This window comes from Vulpes lagopus, chromosome 1 (assembly GCF_018345385.1).
Source record: "Vulpes lagopus strain Blue_001 chromosome 1, ASM1834538v1, whole genome shotgun sequence".
Classification (NCBI taxonomy): domain Eukaryota; kingdom Metazoa; phylum Chordata; class Mammalia; order Carnivora; family Canidae; genus Vulpes; species Vulpes lagopus.
The window spans coordinates 182947032-182967772 of NC_054824.1; the positions used below are offsets into that span (position 1 = coordinate 182947032).

Sequence of the window (20741 nt, forward strand, 5' to 3'; positions counted from 1 at the left end):
TTACTAAACACCTAGTATGCATTTCACAGTAATCCTGTAAAGTAGGTAGAATAAGTCCTATTAATAGAATAGAAAACTGATGTTTACAGTATAATTTTCCCAAAGTTACACAGCTATTAAGTGATGTGTATATCATTTAAATCTACATCTATCCAGCTTTAAGGATCTGAAGGATCTCGGGGAATCTCAGTTCAGGTCTTGATCTCAGGATCATGAGTTCAGCTCTGCATTGGGCTCATGCTGGGCTACTTAAACTACATACATACATACATACTTCCAAAAAGAAGAGCACTGTCAATAAAATCTGAGATTTCTGCCTTCTAATCATGGGTAAAATCAAGACTTAAGACTTTCCTCAGCGAACAATTGGCATAGAATGAAATAGTAGTAAATTCTATCCAAACTGAAACAGAGAAAGAAAGAAGACTGGAAAAAAAAGTAACAAAGCCTTAATAAATAATATGTGGGATTACATTAAGTGGTCTCACAAATAGGTAATTGGAGTCCCAGAGAAAGGAGGAGAACAAAAAAATATATTTGATGAAATAGTGGCAGAATGTTTTTTACAAATTTGATGAACTGCAAATCCACAAAACCAAGAAACTCAATGAACTCCAAAAGAAAACAACACCAAGGTACATCAGAGTCAAATAGCTGAAAATCAGTGAGAGGACAGAATCTTAAAAACAGGAACATACAAGAAAACAAAGATCATAATAACCTCACATTTCTTGTCAGAAACAATGCAAACTAGAGGATAATGAAATGGCATCTTTAAAGTACTGAATTTTTAAAAAATCAACTTACTATTCTATATCCAGAAAACATATCCTTCAAAAATGAAGGGCATGGTAAAAATCTTCATGACATTACATTTGACAGTGATTTCATGAATATAACACCGAAAGCACAGTCAGCAAACAATAAAATAGATAAATTGAATTTCATCAAAATTAAAACCTTTTATGTACTGAGAGATACTACCAAGAAAGTAAAAGAATAACCCACTGAACAGGAGAAAATATTTGCAGATCATATGGCTGATAAGAAATTAATATCAACACATAAAGAAATCTTAAAACTCAACGAAACAAAACAACCCAATTCAAAAATAGGCAAAGGACCTGAATAAACATTTCTCCAAAGAAGATATGCAAATGATCAATACATACATTAAGAGGTAATCAACATCATTCATCATTAAGAGAATATAAGTCAAAACCATAATGAGATACCATTTCACACCTCCTAGGACGGCTATAACTTTTTAAAACCAGAAAACAACACGTGTAGGCAAGGATATGAAGATACTGGAATCCTGTGCATTGCTAGTGGGAATACAAAATGGTATAGCTGCTACAGACAACAGTTTGCAGTTTCTCAAAAGGTTAAACATAGAATTACCATATGACTCAGCATATATCCAAATGAATTGGAAGCAGACACAAACAGGTGTTTGTACCCAAAGCATTATCCACCAAAGCCAAAAGGTAAAACAACCCAATTGTCAATCGACAGATGAAAGGATAAACAAAATTCTTCTATATATACAATGGAATATTATTTGGCCATAAAAAGGAATGAAATTTTGATATGTGCTACAACATGGATGAGTCTTGAGAATATTATGCTTAATAAAATAAGTCAAATACAGAAGGACAAATACCATATGATTCCACTTACATGAGGTACCTAGAATAGGCAAGTTCTTGGACATAGAAAGTAGAATTGAGGTTACCAGGGATTGCGGGAAGAATAGAGGGGAAGTTATTATTTAACATGTACAGAGATTTTGTTGGGGATGACAAAATGGTTTGAGTTTAGATAGTGGGTGATGTTACACAACATTGTGACTATATTTGATGCCACTGAATTATTAAAATGGTAAACATTGTACATATATTTTACCACAATAAAAAAGAAAAATATGACCAAATGAGACAATTTAGATGAGCAAAACAAAGGAAAAAATCAGTTATAATCCCCTCATCTGAAGATACCTACAGTTACATTTGGAAGTGAAATCTTTACTTTTATAATTCACATTTACAGGTTTAACAACAAAAATGAAAACATACGCTGTGTATGAATTTTCTTATTAAACAATTAAAAAACAATGTCCTCAGATCAGTAAAAGCTGAGAGAATCGGCTACCAGCCAACCTGTACTATAAGAAATGCTAAAGACAGTTCTTTAGCTAGAAGGAAAAGAACACGTGATATAAACTTGGATCTACACAAAAGAATCAAAGGTGCCCAAAAAGGTAAATATGTGGCAAATATAAAAGACAATTCTTCTCATTTTTAATTTCCTTTAATTAGAAGAACTCACTTTGAATATGTTAAACCAAAAATATACAAATTTGTGCTACCCCATCTGTCCATTTGTGTGCCATTTATTCATTCATTCATTCACTTACTCTTCCAATAAATATTCTGGGAGAACCACTACATCAGGCACTGGCTGCTCAATGGAGAATGAAACAGAGAAGATCCCTGTACTCAAAGACCTCTCAATCTATGGGGGAAAGCCAGTTACTGTTTACAAACACATACGTGAAAATATAATTAGAAAATGGAATAAAGGGGCAGCCCGCGTGGCTCAGTGGTTTAGCACGGCCTTCGGTTCAGGGTGTGATCCTGGAGACCCGGGATCGAGTCCTGCATCGGGCTCCCTGCATGGAGCCTGCTTCTCCCTCTGACTGTGTCTCTGCCTCTCTCTCTCTGTCATGAATGAATAGAAAGAAAGAAAGAAAGAAAGAAAGAAAGAAAGAAAGAAAGAAAGAAAGAAAGAAAAGAAAAGAAAAGAAAAGAAAAGAAAAGAAAAGAAAAGAAAAAAAAGAAAAGAAAAGAAAAGAAAAGAAAAGAAAGAAAAGAAAAAAATGAGATAAATGCTATGACACTGAGAAAGAGAATAAAATGCTGGGAGAAGAAAGTGGAAGAACTGATTCCAGTGCCTCCTCTTCTCCCATCCTGGTTCCCACTTCATGGTCCAGCAATGTCAATGCGCTTTGTTGTACACTCACTTTCCACTCATTTTCTCACTCATTATTGCTCTTCTCAATCTGTGTACAAGGGCTGTCCCCATTTCCTCACTTTACAATTCACTCCTCACTCTTCTCAATTAGGTTTTAGCCCTACCACACATATTCTTAATAAGACAATGTCTTAGGTGGATTCCCCAGAAGCAGATCCCGAGATGGGAATTCTTGTGCCAATGATTTATTCATGGGATGCTCTCAGAGAAAGGGAATGAGAGAGGTATAATTGGGCAGAGGGGAAAAAGTCTAAACAAGAATGTCATCTCAACTGGAGACTAGCTTGAGCCAAATCCACAGGGAGTCCTGTGAATTGCCCCACAGAGGCAAAAGAGATGGGCTTCTCTACCTTCATGTCAGTCAGTGGTGGTGGTAGGCTGCATAGAGAGTGGAATCTGGGATGGTACACTGAAGCTGGCTTGTATGGCTGGTGAGGACCAATTTTTAAATTTCTCAAAATTTTGTAAGCTGGTTGTTAAACACAGCTACTATTAGAAAGTAAATTATATAAATTTACAATTAAAGTATGTTAAAAACAAAGGTAATAAAATACTCAAAATGAATCACTTCAGGTGATTTTATATTTATCCATGTTCCTGAAGTCAATTACATCTATTATATGCTGTGGGCAGAAATATTATATAATGGTTTATTAATGAGCATCTCTTTCCAATTTCAGATTCGTGACATCACAGTGGTAACTTGAAATCAGCCATAATATGAGTATTTAGATAGAAATTGACAGACACAGGACGCCTGGGTGGCTCAGCGGTTGAACATCTGCCTCTGGCTCAGGTTGTGATCCCAGGTCCTGGGATCGAGTTCCACACCGTGCTCCCTGCAGGGAGCCTGCTTCTCCCTCTGCCTGTGCCTCTGCCTCTCTCTGTGTGTCTCTCATGAGTAAATAAATAAAATCTTTAAAAAAATAATAAATTGACAAACAGTATGAATTGGGGCTTCAATTTACTTCTTGATCAAGTACTTTTAAAAAGATGATGGAGGGGATCCCTGTGTGGCTCAGCGGTTTAGCACCTGCCTTCGACTCCGGGCGTGATCCTGGAGACCGGAGATCGGGTCCCACGTCGGGCTCCCTGCATGGAGCCTGCTTCACCCTCTGCCTGTGTCTCTGCCTCTCTCTCTCTCTCTCTCTCTCTCTCTCTCTCGAATAAATAAATAAAAATCTTTTAAAAAAAGATGATGGAGAAAATATTAATGAAGTAGCCATTACATTGTGAATAAACAAATTAACCAAATACTCTTGGAGTATCTGAAAAGTATTATGTGATTCAGCAAAGAAGTTGTGTCATTGATAAATGAGTGAAATTCTGACACACATCCTTGCTGCTTCATTTCCAAACTACTCATTAACATAAACGCAAATATCAACCAGCATTTACATAACTACATTGGTTAGCCAGTTGAATACCTAGGTTGGCTATGCATACAAGAGTTTAGGGGGAAAAAAAGAAGAAAGAAAGAATAAGAGAAAGAAGGAAAAGACGGGCATCCCAGGTGGCTCAGCGGTTTAGCACTGCCTTCAGTCCAAGGCATGATCCCAAAGACCCAGGATCGAGTCCCACGTCAGGCTCCCTACATGGAGCCTGCTTCTCCCTCTGCCTGTGTCTCTGCCTCTCTCTCTCTCTCTGTGTCTCTATGAATAAATAAATAAAATGTTTTAAAATAAAAGAGAGAAAGAAGAAAAAAAGGAAAGCATTCCATAAGAATCAACTAGCTATACTAAATTTAAAGAGTATTAGATATTTTACTATTACTGCATAACATACATCTTTCATACCAGTAAAACTATAATAAAAGTAGAGATAGACACAGACAGATAAGGGCATACATTTCTTTTCCAGAGAGCTGAGTGTTAAAGATTTACAAACACACCATCGAGGTAGAGGTGGGGAATGCAAATGCCTCCATTTGGACAAGGGCAATTCTTTGGAGAAGGGGTCTATTGTGGGTCCTTAGCACTCATCTCATAGTATCAGGAGTATAGATGCAATGGCCGGGTAAAAGGAACCTGGACAGTATGCAACAGCATCCTCTACAGATGTTCCTTAACTTATAATTGGACTTTGTCCCCATAAATCCATCATAAGCTAAAAATATCTATGTCAAAAATGCACGTATACACTGAACCTTCATCATAGCTTAGCCTAGCCTACATTAAATATGTTCATCACTTACATCAGCTGACAGTTGGCACAATCATTAACACAAAGCCTATTTGATAATAAAGTGTTGACTAGATCGTGTAATTTATTGAATACTGTTCTGAAAGTGAAAAACAGAGGGTTGTATGGGTACAGAATGACTGTGTGTCAACTGTTTACTCTTGTGATTGCGTGGCTACCTGAGGGCTGTGACTTGCTGCCAGTGCCCAGCATCACGAAAGAGGGTCTTACCATGTATTGCTAGCCCAAGAATAGAGCAAAATTCAAAGTACGGTTTCTACTGAATGCATATCCCTTTTGCACCATTGTAAAGTTGAGAAATTGCCGAACCATCGTAAGTTAGGGATCATCTGTAGACGGCTAATGGCCTCTATGCTGTCATGCACAACAGATTCCTGATTTACAACCGCTTTGTGCCAAATGGAGAAAGTTGCATTCTCGACAGCAGCTGATGGCTAATTGTTCCCTTCTCCTCTGAACACGATTTCTTTTGGATCTTGACATCACATCCTCATAGCTTTCCTCTTAACCCTTCAGCTTATATTCTCTACACTCCTTTGTTTTCTCCTCCTCCATTAACTGTTAGAGTTCACCTAATTCAAAGGCCTCTTTTCATTCACTAGAGATACTACAATAACTTCTAAATGTGTATTTCCAACCCAGATTTCTCTTCTGAGTCCCAGACTCCCTACTTTCATGGAGCTCTGCCTCTTTAAGAAGATAAACAATAAACAAGATTAGAATATATAGTATGGGAGAAAAGGATTAAATGTTATAGAGAAAATTTCAGCAAAAAACAGGAGTTGAGAATGCCAACAAGAAGGTAAAGAGCGCGGGGAGGCGGGTTTTGAGCTGGGGGAAGGGCTGAGGGAGAGAGAGAATCTTAAGCGGGAGAGATCTCACAACCCTGAGATCATGACCTGCGCTGAAATCAAAAGTGGGATGCCCAACCAATGGAACCATCCAGGTGCTCCAAGTATGTGATTTTAAATGGGACAGAGTAAACCTCACTGAGATGATGACATATGAACAGAGACCTTAAGAAGATGAGGACAAAGCCATGTGAAGTCTGGGGAAGTGTTGCCAGCATAGGAGAGAGCAGATGCAAAGGTTCTGGGATAGGAGTGCCTGGAGTGTTCAAAGAACAACAAAGGGCCAGAGCAAATGATGATGAAATTCTTTTCAGAGATAAACATTTTTAAAAAGAAAATATAAATATATACCTGTATCAGTACAGACAGTTAATATATGAAAACAGAGTAAGAAAATCTGTCTTTGGTGAAATTGATCATATGGAATTTCTGTTTATTTTAGTTTTTATAATTGCTTCTGAAATGCTTCAATTCAAAAATTTACATTGAAATTATTATGAATTTCAAACATAAGATTTTGCTTGTAAAAGCAGGTTTTATAATATATCCCTACCATAAAAAGACATTACATGTTCCTCAAAAGATAAGTTAAATGTAATAAACTAATTCAATGAACTATTAGACTGTACTTAAAAGGAATCAAAGTGGACATATCACAAAAGCATGTTAATTGAAAAGGATGTACTGGACAGTATGTACACAGCCCTATATCATTAATTAAATTTACTAAGCACACATAAAACAGTGATATACTGTATGTCATTAATGGAAGCACACAGGTGTATAATGTTACAGAAAATAACTGGAAAGGCACACACAAAACCAATAATGGTTATCCAGAAGAGGTGATAAGAGAAAAGGTTGGAAAAGGTCAAATGGAATATTAAAGACCTGAAAAAATAAAGGCAAAATATTAATTGCTGTTAATGTGAGGTTAAAACATGGATGCTTCTTCTACAATTCTTTGTACTTTTTAGTATTTTTTAAATTTTTCTTATAAAGGAGGGAGGAAATAGAGAGGAAGGGACAGAGGAGGATGGGAGAAGAAAAGGGAGGGGCCTATCTTCCACATCTGATGTAGTCAAAGTGTATTGAAATCAATGAATGTTCAGTGACCACCTGTGAACTGGTAGGACTGCTCCCAAGGCAGGGTGTACGAAAATAAGTGAGACACAGTCCCTTCCCTGGAGAAGATTCCCTGAACAAGTCTGGTAAGCACATATTATGTTATTTAAAACATATATATATATTTTTTTAAATAACAACCCTCTAATTGCTAATGCCTTATTCTAGATGAATCATCACCGATAATACTAAATTTCATTTTCATTACGGATTCTAACTCTAACCTAACTAGAAGGGGGATAATAAAAATGGGTACATTGACATTAAGTAGGAAGAGGTCAAGAATCCCACAGTCACAAGCATAGAGGGGGAAGGAGGCCATTTCCATGAATACTCCACTGTGACTGACCATAATCATATTACAATTACTTGGGACTCTTTCATCTGCAAATCAAAAAAAAAAAAAAACTAACTCAAACTTGCATAATCAAAGTTCACATATTAAAAAGTCCAGAGATAATTCTAGCTTCTAGCTCTAGCTACAGTTAGGTCTGGATCCAGCCGCTCAAACAATATCAACTAGAATCTGTCTATCTATCTACCTACCTACCTCATTCTCTCTCTCTGCAAACACGTGGCTCTGCCATCTTTTGCAAAGGCAATTATTCCAGCCAGGTCCTCCATGTGAAGTGAAAAAATGCTCACCAGCAGCTTGAGTTAGCAATTCTAGCTAAAGAAACACCTCATACACCAGTTCCACGCTGATACTCATTAGCTCCAACTGAATTGGCTTTGGAAAGTGTCTACCACTGTAGCCAAGGGATACCATTACCTCCACAGACACCCCATGAACTGAGAGTAAGAGAGAGGTAGTTTTCCAAAGTAAAATAGATAGTATAGGCAAAAACAAAAAGTATACATATGAAAAAAAAGTATTTACAAAATATTTTGTCATTTAAGCTGTGATAATAATAATATTAGTAACATCAAGCTCTATGCTAAGCACACTACAAACATTATCTTATCTAGACCACATAACCTCTTAGGTAGAGGCCATACATATTTTAGGTTTGAATAAAGCATATGTTGAGGGAGTTAAATTGCCCAAAGTCACCCCCATTAAGTAGCAGAAATGGGACTGGCACCCAGGTGATAGGTGACTGGCAACCAGGTGATCCTTTACTTTCAAAGGATCAAATGATTCAAAAAGAACTCTATCTATATTTACTTTTAAAGATGATTATAATGCAGACCAACCAAGAAAGACACTTTGAAAATACTTAAATAATAAATCCAATTTCAGGTAGTAAATACCCAAAGTGTGAACACAGTCATCAATGAGACTCATCATCATAGGATAACCAATTAATATCTTATCTATTAGTTCTCCAATTTGTTTATAGATGGTCTTCTTTGATCTTAAAAATATAAATAATAATTTCAACCTCTAGAAACAATCTGAAAAAAAATTAATGATCTTATTCTGCAAAAAGGCAGCAATTGTTGGCATTTATCATAAGTAGGGCTCGGCCACTCAACTCAGCCTTCCAGAGGTGACCAACAGTTATCATAGTTGCCCAAACTCTCCTCCAACTGCCATGCTAACCTTTCTCCATTTTCTTCATAATCCTTCCTCTTTCAGTTCCATGCTACATATAAAGCACCCTCACACAATCTCAAATATCAATAATCCAATTCAATCCTACAAATATGTATAAAGTGTTACTATGTGCAAGGCTCTCAAACTCAAATGTGAAGACACATAGTCTTTGCCCCTTAGGGAGTACACAGTATAGGAGTGAAGAGAGACACATCTCCCTATCTCTCATTCTCTCCTTTGTCTCTCCTTTTCTCTTTCTCTCTCTCTAAGATTTTATTAAGTAATCTCTACACCCAATGTAGGGCTCAATCTCACAACTTTAAGATCAAGAGTTGCACACTCTACTGACTGAACCAGCCCCTCTCTTTATTCCTATTTTCCTCGGTCTTAAGAGACAAAGAGCAAGGACTAAAATCCAACCAGTTCTCCACTAGTCAAGCCTTGTACCCTGGCTCAAAGCTCTACCAGTCCTAAGGAAGGGAAATCTTTTTCTAAAAGAATAGCTGAACAAGGATGCCATATGTAATAACAAAGGTTTTCTTTCCTTCCTTCTCTTCCTCCTTTCATCCTTGCTTCCATCATTATGGGCCACTATCTGTCTACGTGTTAGATATGCAATGGCGACCAAGGCAGGGTTTCTATATTTGTGGATCTTAAAGCATAATAGAAAATATGAATAGTTATTATACAAGAAGAAAATACAGTAACATAAACATGTTTTTTAAAAGTAGCATAGAACGCGGGCGCCTGGGTGGCTCAGTCAGTTAAGCACCTGCCTTTGGCTCAGGTCATGATGCCAGGGTCCTGGGCTCCCTGCTCAGGGGAGGAGCCTGCTTCTCCCTCTCCTTCTGTCCCTGCTCTCCCCACCGCTCGTGCTCTCTCTCTCTCTCTCTCTCAAATAAAGAAATAAAATCTTTTTTTAAAAAGTAACCTAGAAAAAAAAATTAATTAACCTGAAGAGAGAAAGGAAGAGAGTAGTTGGAGGAATCCATTTCTGAGCCGGGTTTGAAACCCAGTTGGCCTTGCCGAATGGACAAGAGGAAAAAGCAACCAGGCAGAGAATATAGAATATGCAAAGGCACATGAGATTGGTGCTAGGTCTTCAATGGCCTGGTCTCCAAAGCTCATATATGTCTTAATAAATCCAATTGTTTCAGTGGGAAGAAAAAGAATATGCAAAGGTTCAGAAGTGTGAAACACCACTGTAAGTCATATGTGCTCTGGCATTAAGGGAATTCTCTACTTATCCTGCAACTCACCTCAAAGTGGTCTTACAAACTAAAATCAGCTTTTTGGTTTTTTTTAAAGATTTTATTTATTTATTCATGAGACACACACACACAGAGAGAGAGAGAGAGAGAGAGGGAGAGAGAGGCAGAGACACAGGCAGAGGGAGAAGCAGGCTCCATGCAGGGAGCCCGACGTGGGACTCAATCCCAGGTCTCCAGGATCAGGTCCTGGGCTCAAGGCAGCGCTAAACCACTGAGCCACCCGGGCTGCCCCTAAAATCAACTTTGAACAAGGATTCTAAACTATATTATTTTTCCACATCCAGGGGGAATAAAAAGCCCTCATACAGCATCAGTAAGCTACATCACCTAGAATCTACCTCTACATAAACAAAATTATATGGCATTTGGATTTGCTCAGACCCAAAACCAGGCAGGGGTCAAGAAAAAGAATTGTGGAACAAATTTCATTTCAAAAGAGAAAAAAACACAGGTATCATTTAAATTAAAAAAAAAAAAAAAAAAGCAGCTCCTTTCCTTGCACTTCACCCTCAATCTGCCCTAATCATCCGGACAAGTGCAGCCACTCTTCCCTCGTCTCCTCTCCTCTGGTGTGGAGATAGCTCTGGCAAACACAACTCTGCGCATCTGAGCAAAGCATGGACGGAGGTTATTGTCCACATTTGTTTATAGATCTAGTCAACACTACCGAGAAATGTTTGCTTAGGAAAGAGCCAGGGTGGTGCCAATACAAAAGCTAACCCACCCATTTCTTCATACGACATGTTGGTCCTCTTGAAGTGTGGTCTGAGGTCATTTGTGGGCCACCAGGAGGATGAATGCATGGCTGATTTTATGAGGCCTGCCAAGAGATAAGGAGCAGGCTGCAGCTTTAACTGCTACAAGGTCAAATACTTGACCAAAAGTGAAAACAAAAATGAAGGAAGCAGAATGTTGCAAATGACAGGAACAAAAGGAGAAAGGACCTCTTGAAATAATACAATGTCGGGGATGCAACTAAAAAACAATCATACTAAGATCACTTTAGGAATCTTTGGGTAGTGCCGATCCTTTCTTTTTATGATCATCCCAAGTAACTAAGTACATATGGCATGTTTGTAAGTAAAGCAGTCGATGAAGTCAGTTACACCTCTGCATTTATTACCGTGCCCCTGAGTATTATTAACTTTTACACTCCCCATAAAGTATAATTTATCACTTAAATAATTTGCTTTGTGTCAGGGTTCAGTGTGCTCCAGTGCTTTCCTGCTCATTAAATGAGATATTTTTACTTAATGAGCCAAGGATGTCCTTTGTATTTAACATTTGAATTGATTTCTAACACTTCATTTTTATAATAGTTTGGAGTGTGATTTTTAAAAATGTGGGTTCCCTTTCACAATGTCAAAGGAAAACAATCCAGAAAATTGTTAAATACATGTGGCATTTCAAGTGATAAACGGCTTTATCCTTAACTAACCATAATCACTGAGTGAACAAAAATGAAAGTATGCAATCATAAAATAATGATTTCTTTACACGAGTGAGCAGATCACGGAATTGGAGAACTGAGGTATCTATTGATTGTTCAAAACAAAACTTCACTCTTAGCCACTCAAAAAAAAAAAAGTTATAATCTGATGTGAAATAGAAAGTCTCAAGTCGAAGCCACCATGGTTGACTGAGCAGCCTGGGACTGTTCTCCACATGTAGAGCCACTGCACTCTGATTCGAGACTGGCCATGTGACAAAAACGACTGGCTGCGTGGACATTTCATTTAACAAACCAAAGCTTGGGAACTGAAGACCCATGTTTCCTAAATCATTTTCAAGTCATTTTGTTTCTTAAACAATTGAGGATACTTACTGTGACCAAACAGGAGGGAAAGGAACAAAAGAGGTCTTTGATCTGAATACTACAAACAAAAGTATTATATTAACCCAAATTATCTACAATTCACATATATTCCTTTGTGTGTGTATCTTAATGTAAAATTTATATTTTAGTTAACAGCACACTGGATTTTACATTTATTCAGATTTATTATTATCCTTTAACAGGTGTGAATATATCAATATAATATATATCATATCACATGTATATGTATCTTTATAGACAATATAGCATCATTAAGGAAGGCAGGATTTAAAAGAGTTGAGAACAAAATAGTCAAATGCCCATTTTCCTTTTACAATTTAGAGAACTTGAGCATTCTTCCCTTGTTCTTACTCAGAATTGTCTCCCACTCTATATTCCTTGCCTATTCTTTCGGAGCCATGGAAATTGAGTGTCATTCTGATGCTCTGTGATGACCAAACACCAGATAGATAAGACCTTAAACATTAGTACCACAAAATCAGCCAATAAACATTTCCATGATCAAATAAGCTTAGGAATAATACCTATTATAATCTTCACTTATAGGTTCACAGAGCACACTAGCATTTTTAAAACTATGGGAGATCCTACAGTGAAAAACTTGTTTACCCCAGGATTTCTCAAACTTAAACTAGAGAAACTTTGGGTTTAAAAACACTTTTTTTTTTTTTTTTTTTTATGATAGTCACAGAGAGAGAGAGAGAGGCAGAGACACAGGCGGAGGGAGAAGCAGGCTCCATGCACCGGGAGCCTGATGTGGGATTCGATCCCGGGTCTCCAGGATCGCGCCCTGAGCCAAAGGCAGGCGCCAAACCGCTGCGCCACCCAGGGATCCCTAAAAACACTTTTAAACATCCCTTTTATCTAGGGTTTCTTCAGAAAGAATCTGGGAAAACCTATCGATTAAATACCCAGTTGGTTCAGCGAGGGTGTTTAGTTTTTAGAAAACATCCTTCCCCACGCCCCACATCCCAGCCCCCAGGGCAGCCACTTTGCACAATTCCAAAAATTGGTTGCCTTTCAAGTTCTATTTAGTATATGGTGCCCCCTGGAGTTGCACCACGTAAGGCCGAAGGGACTGTCCCCACAACCCCGTATTTGATTTCTCTAAACCTGGAGGTTTACAGCATATAGACAACATCTATTCCATATGTAATACAGAAAACTTAAATACTTCAAAAGAGAAATAAATAAAGTATTGTAAATTGAAAAATAAGTTTGACTTGGAGAAAAGTTTACAGTATGAAATATTCCAAAGAAATGCAAATTCATCATTTGGAAGAACATGGTTTGTATCTTTGGAATCCATGCCCTGAAAGATCTAATTTTAATAAATGCAATAGTAATGGTTTTAAATTAATATGTAAACTATTTTCAGTTAATTTGTTATTATCAGTTTTATTCATTTTAAGAATTACCCCATGATAATATTATTAAATTGTTATAATTACCCCAAGTAATAATGTTAATTACAAGCTCATATAGTCCAAAATAATAAAAATTTAGTAAATCCTGATAACTATTACGATTATTTCAAAATAATCATGAAAGAAAAACAGGGCATATGTAAATTACTTGATTCACTTAAAAAACTGATTCACACATTGACGATTGGTGATTGGTGAATCACTCTTCTATATAGAGGCAATGCATGAGACTTTAAGGTATATGGTAATGTAGTTCTACTTAGTGAAGAGTGATCCAAAAAAATCTTTGCTACTTAACATATTTGAAATTCAATCCCATCAAGTGATTGCAACTCTTGTCTTCCATTCTATTATGTATAGAATTCTTTCAAATGTAAGTACATTGTAGTTTTAAATCTAGAAAAATTGGGCAGCCCCGGTGACTCAGCAGTTTAGCACTGCTTTCTGCTCAGGGTGTGATCCTGGAGACCCGGGATCGAGTCCTATGTCAGATTCCCTGCATTGAGCCTATTTCTCCCTCTGCCTATGTCTCTGCCTCTCTCTCTCTCTCTCTCTCTCTCTCTCTCTATGTCTGTCATGAATAAATAAATAAAATCTTTTAAAATAAATAAATAAAAATAAATCTAGAAAAAATACTATGAATTGATGTTATTGGGAAAGCCCTTACACTGCAAGACGTCCCGTCCACAAAGCAGTCTTACCTCTCTCCCCTCATCAATCTATCTCTTCATACTCCAGCAAAACCAACCAACCTCTAGGAAGCTTTTCTTGACCAACTTCTCCTGCTCCCAGTGGGACTTGAGGCCCAACCTCTATCTCAGTAATGTCTAATGTACACCTCTGTTATTCCATTTCCCTCACTTTATCATTATCTCTTTATTTGTTCATAAATTTGAGCTGTGGAAGCTCAAAAAATAGTGACTAATGAATGGCTGAACCAAAGGCAAAACTCTCAGAAACAAAGTGCAATATTCTGGCTTGGGTAAAATAATCAAAGGAACAAAAAAAAAACCCCAATAATAATAATAATCAAAGGAACCTAGTGATGATGGTAGGTTATGGGATAGAATGGAGAGTCTGTGGAGCATGTTATTGTCTCCCTAGAGGCTTCTACTTTGCTTATTTTTATTTTAAATTTAAGTAAATGTTATACCCATTTTTTTCCACAATGGCTTCTATTTAGTTGTACTTTGTCAAAGGCATGAGTTTGATAAAATTCTCAAGCTCCTTCAAGAATGTAAGGTGCCAACACCTGTCTTCATGGCCTCTCAGCACAGGATTTCTTGCACTACTGTGATAGGACTTTTCCATAAGGAAGAAGCTAGCGTGGATTTATGTTCTCTGCATTGCCTTTACAGTAGAGGCCTATTGTGATACCCTCCACTAACTCCTGATCTTCTTGCACTAGTCCCCAAGGGCCCCCAATATCACGATCTTTGTCTCCTTGCAAAAAGATCCAACATGGAATGCCTGGGTGGATCAGTGGTTGAGCGTCTGCTTTTGGCTCAGAGCAGGGTCCTGGGATCGAGTCCCACGTCGGGCTCCCTGCATGGAGCCTGCTTCTCCCTCTGCCTGTGTCTCTGCCTCTCTCTCTCTTCTGTGTCTCTGCCTGTATCTCTGCCTCTCTCTCTCTCTTCTGTGTTTCTCATGAATAAATAAATAAAATCTTAAAAAAGAAAAGATCCACATATTCAGCATCTTGACCTGACAAAAGGAAATTATCCACAAACACATTTAGTTGAGAGAGTGTGACCAAGTTAGGTCCTTGGAGAGGACAGGAGGCCTAGAAAGCAGAATATATCTCACAGTCTTCCCCGGTACAGAGGCCCTTCCTTTCTAGAGACAGCATCTTTCTTTAAGCCCTTATTTCAGTGGATACAAAAATAAGGGGCTGAGGACGGGGGAGATTCTTAGCTATCATCACAGGCTTCCCATTAAAACTTGAGCTTTGATATTACCATATATTTCCCCTGGTGTTTCATTTTAAAGACTGAGTCCCTGTGATATCTCTTATTTATAGAAGATGCAGTTTGCCCAGCCTCATACCTGAGAAAGGGCAAAGGGCACAGGCATTTCATTTTATCAGAGCAAGTATTCATCGTAAAATACAAGTAAAAGAAGCCAGACCTTCAACTTTCAACCATCAGCAAGTTCTCACTGCCCCCTGCATCTAGCTTTCAGGTGAAGATGCTCTGATGGAGCTGCGTGAGGCCCACCCGTCCACTGGGAACCCTCCACACAGCACAGCTTTCATGCCATTAGCTTTGGCACAGATGCTTGATATAAAACCGCAGCTCTTCCAGGAAGAGCGAAGGTGGCCCTAGCTTGGCAGACCTGCACCATTTACGAGGACGGTGGTGACAGTGGAACCCCTGGACGGTGTTGCACCAGCCACCTGATTCTGCTCATCCATTCTCCAAAATGCAGGTTTGCCCTCTGCAGGAGTGGTGGCTGTGAAGCTCTGGGGGCGGGGGGGGGGGGGGGGGGGGGGGGGAGGTCGGAGAAATATATATCACGGGTCTCACAGAACTTGGCAGCACGTCGCTCTCAAGAGTAAAAACTGAAGCACGATGCCTGAAAACGAAATGTACAATTCAAGCAGAATTTTGCCAAACAGATAAAATAAAGTGAAATTATTTTTTCCTCACAGTAGTCCATCTTGTGATTTCACTAACAGAAGTGAAACGCTAGTCAAGTCAGATATTTTGTATCATTTAACATCCACAAGCAAATTTGTTTTACCTAACAGTTGAGCAACCATGCAGAGAGTGCAAGCTCAGGGGAACAGAAAGCGAAAATATGGTCTTAGCAGCATGATTTAAATTAATTAAACAAGTGTTAATACCTTCAAGCATTTGCACACCATTGCTTCAAGGGTAAGCACTTGGTGCAAAAGCTATAATTTACAAGTTCTACCATTTTAATACTTTCTGTGTATTAGGTAGACGCAGTAGCTGTGTTAGCTGATGCGGTAAACAAAAGATACAGTTGAAAAGCACATGCTATCATAATTAAAATGTTATGCTGACACTATCTTTCTTCCAGGATCTTGTAACATCTGTATTGACTGTGATAAGCATTGATTATCTGGAGTGATGTAAATATTTGGGGAGTTAATAACAATCAGGAGTTCAGTACATGCTAAGACACCAAAGATAAATCACAGGAAATTCAGATCAAAGCAGGTTTGTGAATAAGCTTGTTTTTATAGTTAATGACTAACTATAAAGCGCATATACACATTTCTTTTCTCCAACGAAATGCACAAGGAAATGTCATAAAGAAACATCCCATCCTGTGTAGCATTTCTGTACATCTGTCGAATTTCCATATGTAGAGAGGAGGATGTCAACACACAGCACTACAAAGACTGAATTGATCCAATCCATCAAGTATTTAACATGCACTTTTAAAATCATTAAAAAGTTCTTTGAATTATTAAGACCTTTTTTCAAAAGAAAAAAAAAAGCCCACAACTTATAAATCTTGCATTTCCTGAGAGGTTAATTTAAGGATGCTGGGGTCAGCAGTTACCCAGTTGTAGCAAAGATCCTGAAATTTCCCTTCAAGTACAGCCTGATACTGAGTTTAAAAAAAAGAAAGAAAGAAAGAAAGAAAGAAAGAAAGAAAGAAAGAAAGAAAGAAAATCTCATGCAGCCTTACCAGTAAGACATCTTACACTCGTGAACATTATTTTGAAGAGTGAACACATACTGGAGCCACTGAATTGAGGCTCTTTTTCAGTTTATCAAAATGGGTACAGAAATAACCGGTGGTCTATGACCTACTCCTTACATAGAGACAGATGGGTCCACAAACTTTTCAGAATATAAAGTCATCCTTAACATTCTTTAATCCTTTTTTAAGATTTTATTTATTTATTCATGAGAGACATAGAGAGAGAGGCAGAGACACAGGCAGAGGGAGAAGCAGGCTCCCTGCAGGGAGCCCGATATGAGATTCGATTCCAGGACCATGGGATCACGACCTGGGCCAAAGGCAGACGCTCAACCACTGAGGCACCCAGGTGTCCCAGTCACCCTTAACTTAACCTAAAAGCCCATCTAAAAGTACTGCCTCCTTTTTCTTTACCCTCACCTATTGGCATTGAACTTTCAAAGCAACTCACTGTCTCCTTGCCCCTAACACTTACTTCATCATAGTCCCAGTGCCTGAAACACATTCATTCCCTTTACTATCTGCTATTTAACTGCTCCTGGGTCCATCATAACATAACTTGGTCTTCATATCCTCTGGAAACTCTTTCTTTTTTTTTTTTAAATAAACTATTTTTTTTGAAATTTTTATTTATTTATGATAGTCATAGAGAGAGAGAGAGAGAGGCAGAGACACAGGCGGAGGGAGAAGCAGGCTCCATGCACCAGGAGCCTGATGTGGGATTCGATCCTGGGTCTCCAGGATCGCGCCCTGGGCCAAAGGCAGGCGCCAAACCGCTGCGCCACCCAGGGATCCCCTGGAAACTCTTTCTTGATGCGCCCTACCCTAGGTCAAGTTCATTTTCAAGGTCCTCCCACAGCACCCTGTGAATATCCCTATCAAAATATTTACCACTTTGTACTGAAATGGCCATTTTTCTAGTCTATCTCTATAGATCTTGAGCTCTTTGAATCAGGGACCAAGCTTTATCATCTTTATATTCCCAGGGAACAGCATATGGCTTCCACTCAACACATGCTCAGTGAATATGAAAGTAAGTCAATGATACGTTCATCCTCATGCTATAACATGATTCTGAGAAAGACCCTACCAGAAGTGTTCCACATCCAGAACAGAATGAAGACTTATTCTAAGCAAGTTTCAGGGTTCAATAATGCCCTTGACTGGTCTCAACAATTTAGAGAAGATCTAGATCCTTTGAGATCTAAGAGCAAAGTAAGAAGCTAAGAGAAAAATTAAAGACAATCTAGATTTGCAAACTAGAAACATTTACCTATGAAAGCCAGTCGGTAATCAATATGATGACCAATATTTTTCAAAATGGCATAGGCTAGCAAAATGCTTCCCAAACCTGGTTGCCGCCATTCCTGTTTATTCCAGAGGTGGGAGGTGGGAGGAATTAGAAGGGGGAGGGGGAGGAAACATGTCCATAAGACATATACTAGAGGATTTATAATAACCAGGAATTGGAAACATCCCAGGTATTCCTCAACAGAGGGATGGCTAACCAATCTGTGGTATATTCATAGAATGAAATGCTACTCATCAATAAAAAGAAACAAACAGCTGATACAGCCAACAACACGGATAAATCTCAAAACCATGCTGAGCAAAAGAAGTATCACACAAGAATATATATTGGGTGGTTTTCTTTCCATGAAGTTCTAAACAGGCAAAACTAATCTATAATGAAAAAAGTCAGAACAGTAATCACTTATCCTGGAATGAGCCCTAAAGAGATGTTCTACTGTGATGATAATGTTCTGTATCTTACACAGACATAATCTGTGTCACCCAGAGGTTGCATGGGTGTGTATATTTATCAAAATGTAACAAATGGTTCACTTAAGATTTGTGCCTTTCACTATATGTAATTTTTACCTTAAAAATAATAAATACATGCGTTCTAGTTGATGATATACCTGCTGACATGTTTAGGCATGAAGTACACGAATGTTAACTTACTTTGAAATGCATCAAAGATGAGTTGATAGATGGAGAAAGGGATGGAAAGACAGACACAATAAAGTAAATATAGTAAATGTTCCTCGTAGACTCTAGGTGGAAGGTATATTGCTACTCAAGTGTATAATTCTTTCAAATTTGTTGTATTCAAGAAATCTTATAAAACAATATTGGAGGTAAAGTATATATTCTGAATCCCCTATCCCAGAGTTACTGGGGGAAGAGGTATAAACTTGCCATTTAGACTCCTAACTCGGGGAAATGAACTAGGGGTGGTGGAAGGGGAGGAGGGCGGGTGTTGGAGGGGAATGGGTGACGGGCACTGAGGTGGACACTTGACGGGATGAGCACTGGGTGTTTTTCTGTATGTTGGTAAATTGAACACCAATAAAAATTAATTAAAAAAATTAAAATAAACTTGCCATTTATCTACACATTGTTAGATTATTAGGTTTGCCAAGTGACTTTTTAAACAGACATCAGCTGCAGGTTTATAGCATTGATACGTAGGATACTGAAATTTGGCCCAATGTAATAATATTTTAAGAATCCACATCACAACCTCAACTTTTTTCTCTCATTTACCACAAACTGATGCCTGAAATTCCACCAATATGCTTTCATTTCATGAGAAAAAAGTAAATAAGACAGTAAGTCAATAATTTACCCACAATGGCACAATAATATAATAGAGCTTTCTCGGCTGGCAGTTATCCTAATATGTATTTTTTGTGGCAGGTATGGCAGTCAAGAACGGAAAAATCAAAAAGAATAAGAGCATGAGAAAATGCCCATGGCAGCCTTGCCTCCTCTCAACTGTGCCTGAAGGGTGCCATACAGCATGAAGTGACCAAATGCAGCAACTCTCTGGGATATTGAAGTAAAGGGGTTTTTTGCCCCTTATGCCTCAATTTCTTCAGTTGTGAAATAGAGACCATCTTTCCTAACTGTAATCCATCATGGTTCCAAGATCGAGTTGCCAAATAAAATACAGGATGCTTGGTTAAATATGAATTTCAGATAAACAGTGAATATTTTTTTTAGTATAAGCATGTCCTTATGATTGTATCATACACTCTTATATTAAAAAAAAAACAAGATTTACTTGATATTCAAATTTAACTGGGCATCCTACTTCATTTGCTGTTTGTTGTTTGCCTTTTGCTAAATTTGGCAGCCCTCTTCCAAGGGAATGCAAACATTAGAATTTTAGCCCAGAACCACTGCTATTTTGATGAAAAATATGACTGAGAAGCCAGAGACTCATTTGGAAAAATATGGTTATTACATGCACAACGGATTTCAGTATATGATGTGAATGGTACGTTCAAGCCATAGGTATGCAGGTGAGGCATCCTGGTTTTCCTGAAGATCAATGCTTGATTCTTCAGGGGCCATTCTGTGTCCAACCTAAAAGGAATAGTGGCTGCAGATAGATATGAAAAGATATGCCCCAAGATCTGTGGATTGACGCAATTGTCTCCATGTGTAAAACTTAGCACGTGACTGGTGAGAATGAGGGGAAAATACTTGATTTGGGTTAGTACATGTACTTTACACAACTCAGAGAAGGGTTGTTTTAACTGAGCTCGGCTCCAGCCAACTGCCTTTCTCCCAACTTGATGCAGAAGCAGGAAGACACTTCTTACTTGTCTGAAGTTAGGAGGAGTTCAAATAATTGCACACATTGAAAGCCCACCCTGGAATCTAGAAGAGGTCACTGGGGCTAACTGAATACTCCGTTGTTTTATTTTAAATCCCACATGAAACAGTCACAGATAAAAAATGAGGTTTTCCTAAAACGCTGAC

General features: G+C 38.2%; 1 long non-coding RNA gene across 2 annotated transcripts in view; it reads right to left on the reverse strand.

Annotated features, from left to right (window-relative positions):
- Nucleotides 1–20741, reverse strand: part of LOC121496578 — a 159378-nt gene that overhangs the window by 95780 nt on the left and 42857 nt on the right. The window lies entirely within an intron of this gene.